The 6,546-nt window shown below is 38.0% G+C and overlaps 1 long non-coding RNA gene across 1 annotated transcript; it reads right to left on the bottom strand.

The window, feature by feature from the left end:
- Positions 1–1,001: 1,001 nt before the first annotated feature.
- Positions 1,002–3,298, bottom strand: LOC143926961 (uncharacterized). Its single transcript, XR_013262165.1, has 3 exons — positions 3,199–3,298; positions 3,027–3,092; positions 1,002–1,758 (listed from the first exon to the last, which is right to left on the bottom strand). It is a non-coding gene; the product is annotated as an uncharacterized LOC143926961 (long non-coding RNA).
- Positions 3,299–6,546: the final 3,248 nt, after the last annotated feature.

Genomic DNA, 6,546 nt, shown 5'->3' with positions numbered 1-6,546 from the left:
TGCTATTGCCAAGCACAGAACACGATTTCCTGTTGTATAAAATATTAAATCTAATTTTGTATTCTATTCTTTAGAATGTTAAATGTTTTTTTTAATTATTGGTTAATTACTGTCTAAAAGAAATATATATTTGGGTTGTGTATGCACATTGCAATCTATGTATTTACTGATTTTTGTTATTTATTTTTATTTTCTAATAAAAATATTTAATATAATTGATTCCGAATCAAGTATTAAGAACAGTAATATGCATCTAATTTCTCCAATTACACATTAAATCAACATCATTAATAGTAATTAGCATTAACAGTAAGTAAGTAACACACCTATTGTATTTAAATTTTTATTTTTTTATTTTAATTGCACAAATATTTCCAAAAAAATAACATTAAACATTATTTCCTTTAATATAAAGCCATTTCTGAAGCATCATAATCATTGGCATAAAGAAATCCGACATATGATCCATTGGGATCTGGAAAAACAAGTCGTACTGCATTGACTGCACAGGAAGGTATAACCCTTCGGTTTCCCTTTCCTAAAATACCATAAATCCATGCTATGAAAGTGCGATACGCGGTTTTACGTAAATAGAATAAAAAGTGTAAATATGAAATTTTATAAATAAAGACACAAATTTCAAATTTATATCAATTATTAGCTTCTTCCTTTACTACCATATATACTCCAATATAAGCCGAGATTTTCAGCCTCTTTTTTGGAGGCTGAAAGTGCCCCCCTCGGCTTATACTCGAGTCATCGCCGTCTGCCAGCCCAATCAGCGTGTCGAGCAGACAGATGGCGGCCAGTCTACAATTCAAAAGCCGCAACTCCCTGTCTGTGATAGGTGGAACACTCAATTTCCCAGCAGTCAGTGGTCCGCCTATCACGGACATCCGCTCATCCTCATACTACGGACGAGGATGAGAGGATGTCCGTGATAGGCGGAACACAGACTGCTGGGAAATTGAGTGTTCCGCCTATCACAGACGGAGGCGCGGCTTTTGAACAGTGGAATGGCCTCCGAGGCGCCAACGCCGTCTGTCAGACGAGAAGAGCGTTGATCCTGGCATGGCAGAAGCACACAGGCTCGGGACACATTTGGGCTGGACACACAAGGCTGCACACACATGGGATGGACGGACACACACACAGGGATGGATGGACACACAAAGATTGACGGACACACAGGGATGGACGTACACACAGGGATGGACAGGCATGTCTCACCCTCGGCTTATACACGAGTCAATAAGTTTCACATTTTTTTTGGGCTAGAAAATTGGGGGCCTCGGCTTACATTCGGGTGGGCCTATACTCGAGTATATACGGTACTTATAATTCTGACTTATAAACTTTAGAAGAAATATTGGCATAAAGTAATCACCTGTTGTTGTTGGCATCTACCAGAGGGAGATTATCCATATGAATCGCCATATACGCAATTCTCACGTGCTCATGGTGCACTATTTGAGAAATAAAGGTATCTGCCTGCGTAATGCATTGATGTCCCTCAGGTATGCAGGCGTCAACGGCGTATATTTCCCGGCAGCAGACAGACTCCACTTGGGTGGGCATTTTAATGCACCTTTCACATGAACACCACGTGACATTGCCAATTCGATCGGTTTCGCTCGGTTGGGTTTCTGATGTAGACAATCTATCACTACTAGAGGGCAGGGTTGGGTTATTGGGGAAAGCCGGATCATTTTCTCTTGCTGGATACCGAGCCCATATTTTCTTTATCAGCATTCTGCGCTATAAGTACACAACGAAAAGAAAAGTATATTATACTTAGATTTTGTTTATCAAAATTTTTTTTTATTAATTTTTTTTTTCAAAAAATATGATGCTTTAAGCATCATTAATGTACTTGGAAGAGGCTTCTCAGATGTATACAGAAAGAATGCCCTTATCCTCAACAAGAAGGCAGGACTCATTGGCTGCACTGGCAAGAACCAGTGGCGGATGGTGATCCAAATTTCTACACACAATTCAAAGCAAACAGAAGAATAATATAAATTTGATTTTTTAAAGAATTTTTAAAGAAATTGTCATTATTTCTCACTTACAGCATATGCATCCAACAAGTTACAATGCAAAATACATTTATCACAAGTATGGCGATACCACATGTGTGAGACTTTTGCAGAGCCTGGCCACAAACAGAGCACCAACATTGAATAGCACCTTGAGACGTTCGATGACCAAAATGACACATCTCATTTCACAACCATCTATTACACAATGGAAGGCCATGGAGTACCTGTACAATGGAATAGCCCACAAAATGACCATGTTTTTAAAAGCAAACACCTCAACGTATAATCTATGAGTCATAATGTGTCTTTTTAAGGGTTCTTGTTATTATTTACAGTATTTAATGAGAAAACTTGAAACTAACATGGTACTCGGGTACTGAGATGGACTGGTGACAGGTACTCGGGTACTCTGATGTGCCGATGACAGGTACTCGGGTACTCTGATGGACTGTGAGTGACAGGTACTATGATAGTTGTTTATAGGTCCTCTATTGGGGGGGGTCAATCAGTGCGATTGTTGTACACTGTATGCGGTAACAATATGTTTACGCAATCTTCTCCTCACACGCGATCGGTGTCTTAGGAGGGGAACCCAGTAACATCGCGTTACCGCGGTTTGTTAACAGTTATTGATCGGCTGTGTGTATCGATCATGTCGGCAAACAGCCAGCCGATGGCTGTTTACTAGCGTCGTTGAGAAGCAGTGTTCCCGGGAACACGCAGCTAGCGACGTGCACACAAAGCGCGCTCGCGTTTGCGCCGCGCACAGTGTGTGTCTAACCATCTGTGATCGGCAGTGATGAAGTCACGTGGTTAACAGCCATACCCAATGGCTGTTAACCCCCCTCAGTGGCGAGTGGTGTCTCCATGACACCCTGCCTCTTTAAAGGGGAAGCCGTCATATGACGCCCTCCAGCCACAATACTTGCACCGCCTGGCCGTCGTTTGACAGCCGGCGGCCATAAAGCAGTTAATTGTACTTACTTTTTCATCCTGAGTCAAGGGCATGGTATTTTGAATGGTCGACGGTTCGGTCACAGCAGGATTGTCCTTAAAATGTATTAAAATAATAATTGTCAATTGACAAGTTAGTTATTTTTTATATAATAATTGTAGACAAAAAATGAATTAAATTTATTATTTAAATTTTACTTACCATGGCAGTTGATTAAAATAAAAGGATCAACAAATTGATTTAGAATATTGTGTAAATATAGAATATCTGTAACTGAATAGAAAAATATATTATCTTGGCGATCTATATATATATCTATATATGTATATGTATATCTATGTACCTAAATTTCTTTGGTACAAATAACCCAAACTGCTGGATATTATTTGTTCTTTGTGAAAGTTAGAGAGTCTAAAAGCTGTTTTGCGAATTACTCAAAAATGCTAACATCTAATGTACTAGTGGTATATCTCATTTATTGCGACCCGAACAAGCACGAAAAGTACAAATACCCCCCAAATGACAACTTTATTGAAAGTATACATTACAAATTATTGAGTAAGAGGCATAGTGAGTTTTTTGATTTGCGCATTTTATCGCCTCCAGCAAAATGCAAAAAGAATAATTTTTTTTTTATGTTATTACATTTAAAATAAAAAATTCAATGTAATAGGTTATTTATCGCACTTGGCATGTGTATACCACAAATAAAGGCCACCAAAAAATTCTGTTACTCATACAGAGTATTACGATACAACGTGTGGGACTTTTACACAGCCTAGCCACTGAGACAGACACAACATTCAGGGAGCACCTTCATGTGTTCTAGGGGCATAAATTACACATCTAACTTGGTGACTACCTATTACTCTTTTGAAGGCCGTGGAGCACCAGGACAATGACACATGGCACTGACGTGGCTACGATGACAGATGGCACTGATACGTGTGACTGATAACAAATGACACTAATACGTGGCACTGATGACAGGTGACACTGATGGCAGATGCCTCTAAAACTTGGCACTGAAGACATGTGACACTGATGACAGCTGGCACTAATATGTGGCACCAATGACAGATGGCACTTATACATGGCAATAAAACATGGAAATGATGACAGAATGCCACTAATACGTGGCACTGATGACATGTGGCACTGATACCTGTCTTTGATGACACATGACATTAACAGATGGCAGGTGACACTAACAGGTGGCACTGATGACAGATGGCACTAATATGTGGCATTGATGACACGTGACACTTATGACAAATGGCACTGATTACATGTGGCACTGACGACAAATGGCACTGGGGGTAGATGGCACTGATGACAGATGGCAGTGGGGAAAGATGGCCACTTTATTTTCTTTTTGGTTTTCTTTTTATTATTATTTTTTACAATAACCGCTGGATCTCTCAGCGGTTCATCTCTCCCTCTTCACACGCTGTCTCTGTGTGAGGAGGGAGACCCGGCGAGGGAAGATGATCTCATATGTTTACATATATGAGCACATCTCTCATTGGACACACCGATCGTGCTGTAAACATCCACTGTGATTGGCTATTTACAGCGATCTTTGACTGGCTGTGTCCAAGGGACACGGCCAGCACAGTACTTCACGATGCGCGCCTGTGACGTGGCGCAGAGGGGAAGTAAACAGGAGGATGTCCAGGGATGCCCTCCCGGCGCTAATCGTCCACGCTGTAGCCATCTTTTGGCTATAGAGCGGGCGCGAAGTGCTAAAAAAAAACAAAAAACATTTTAAAAATAAATAATCTGACTGTGTGTGTCACAAATGTAAATAAGAGCTTGATTTTATATATTTATATATATATATACACATAGAGAGATATCATCACTATATAGATATATATTATCACTATATAGAAATCGATCTCTCTCAACATATATATACACACACACATATCTCTCTCTCTCTCTCTCTCTATATATATATATATATATATATATATATATATATATATATATATAAATAAATATATATATATATATATATATATATATATATATATATATATATATATATATATAATCTTGACCTTTTCTTGTCAACACAATGCTTATCTATGTTGCCTTAGCAAAGTGGCAGCCAACCACTTATCTTGCAAGCCGTGGTTGACTATATTCTTAAATGTTTTTTCAATAGGTAAAAACATCTGATTGAGATATATATATTTTGTAGAAGATATCGCAAATATATAGCGAGAGAGAGTTATGTATTGTGCATATATAGCGAGAGATCGATTTCTATATATAGTGATATAGTATATATATTTATAGATATATATGTATGTATAGATATATATATATATATATATATATATATATATTTATATACATACATATATATCTATAAATATATATACTATATCACTATATATAGAAATCGATCTCTCGCAATATATATGCACAATACATAACTCTCTCTCGCTATATATTTGCGATATCTTCTACAAAATATATATATCTCAATCAGATGTTTTTACCTATTAAAAAAACAATTAAGAATATAGTCAACCAAGAAAAGGTCAAGAATATATATATATATATATATATATATATATATATATATATATATATATATATATATATATATATATATATATGAATATGAGAGAGAGAGAGAGGCAGGCAATATCTCCCACCAAATACACACACACTACCTAGATGTCTCTCTATATATATAATTAAATGTGCACAATTTAAATTTAAAAGAGCAATATTTTTTAGATGAAACCGCAAGGTAAAAGACATTTTTGTACTAACCTTTCCTTTTAATCCCGCGCCGCTCTCTCGTCTATGATCGTCCCATCTGTCCTCTTTGTTTCAGTGTTTATCTCCATTGCCATCACAACGGGGCGGGACTTCCGTCGACAACAACCGTTGTCATGGCAACCGGAGCAGAAGACGGCGCTCGATATAGCGCTTACTGCGCATGCGCGAGATTTAATCGAACGGGCGGTGCATGCTGGTCTTTTATCAGCGCACTCTCCCGGAAGAGGATGCCTGTGGGCTTCACATGCCCACAGGCAAAATGACAACCGTCAGGAGACGGTTTTATAAAATCGTTTTGAAGAACAAAACAACATGCTGCTGGATGTAAAACAGTAAAAAGTAAGTGTTAGATTTCATTTTAATAAGGATTGCAGGTATGCCAAAAAAAAAAAAAGGATCAAGACAGTGGAATCCCACTTTAAGGTCATCACAGAGGACAAGGGGGCACTTTTTACAAATGGAGAAAAGGGGATTTAATCTCCAAATATGGAAAGGCTTTTTCACAGTAGGAGCTGAGAAAATGTAGAATAGACTCCCTCAAGAACTGGTTCTGTCCAGCTCAGTTGAGTGCTTTAACTGGTTGCCGACCAGCAGCTGCGGCAGAATGGCACAGCTGGACGAAAACGACGTTACCTCCCAATAAAAATCGCAGATCGCTGCCATTACTAGTAAAAATAGTAAAAGTAATTGAACTAAACTGAGGAAAAAAAAAATATATGTATTTTTCTTTTAATTTATAATAGCAAA

The sequence above is a fragment of the Lithobates pipiens genome, unplaced genomic scaffold, assembly GCF_037356315.1.
Source record: "Lithobates pipiens isolate NorthernLeopardFrog02 unplaced genomic scaffold, aLitPip1_a1.2 Scaffold_23, whole genome shotgun sequence".
In the NCBI taxonomy this organism is placed as follows: Eukaryota; Metazoa; Chordata; class Amphibia; order Anura; family Ranidae; genus Lithobates; species Lithobates pipiens.
The sequence above is the reverse complement of the archived record's forward strand: the minus strand, read 5'-3'. Positions and strand labels throughout refer to the sequence as shown.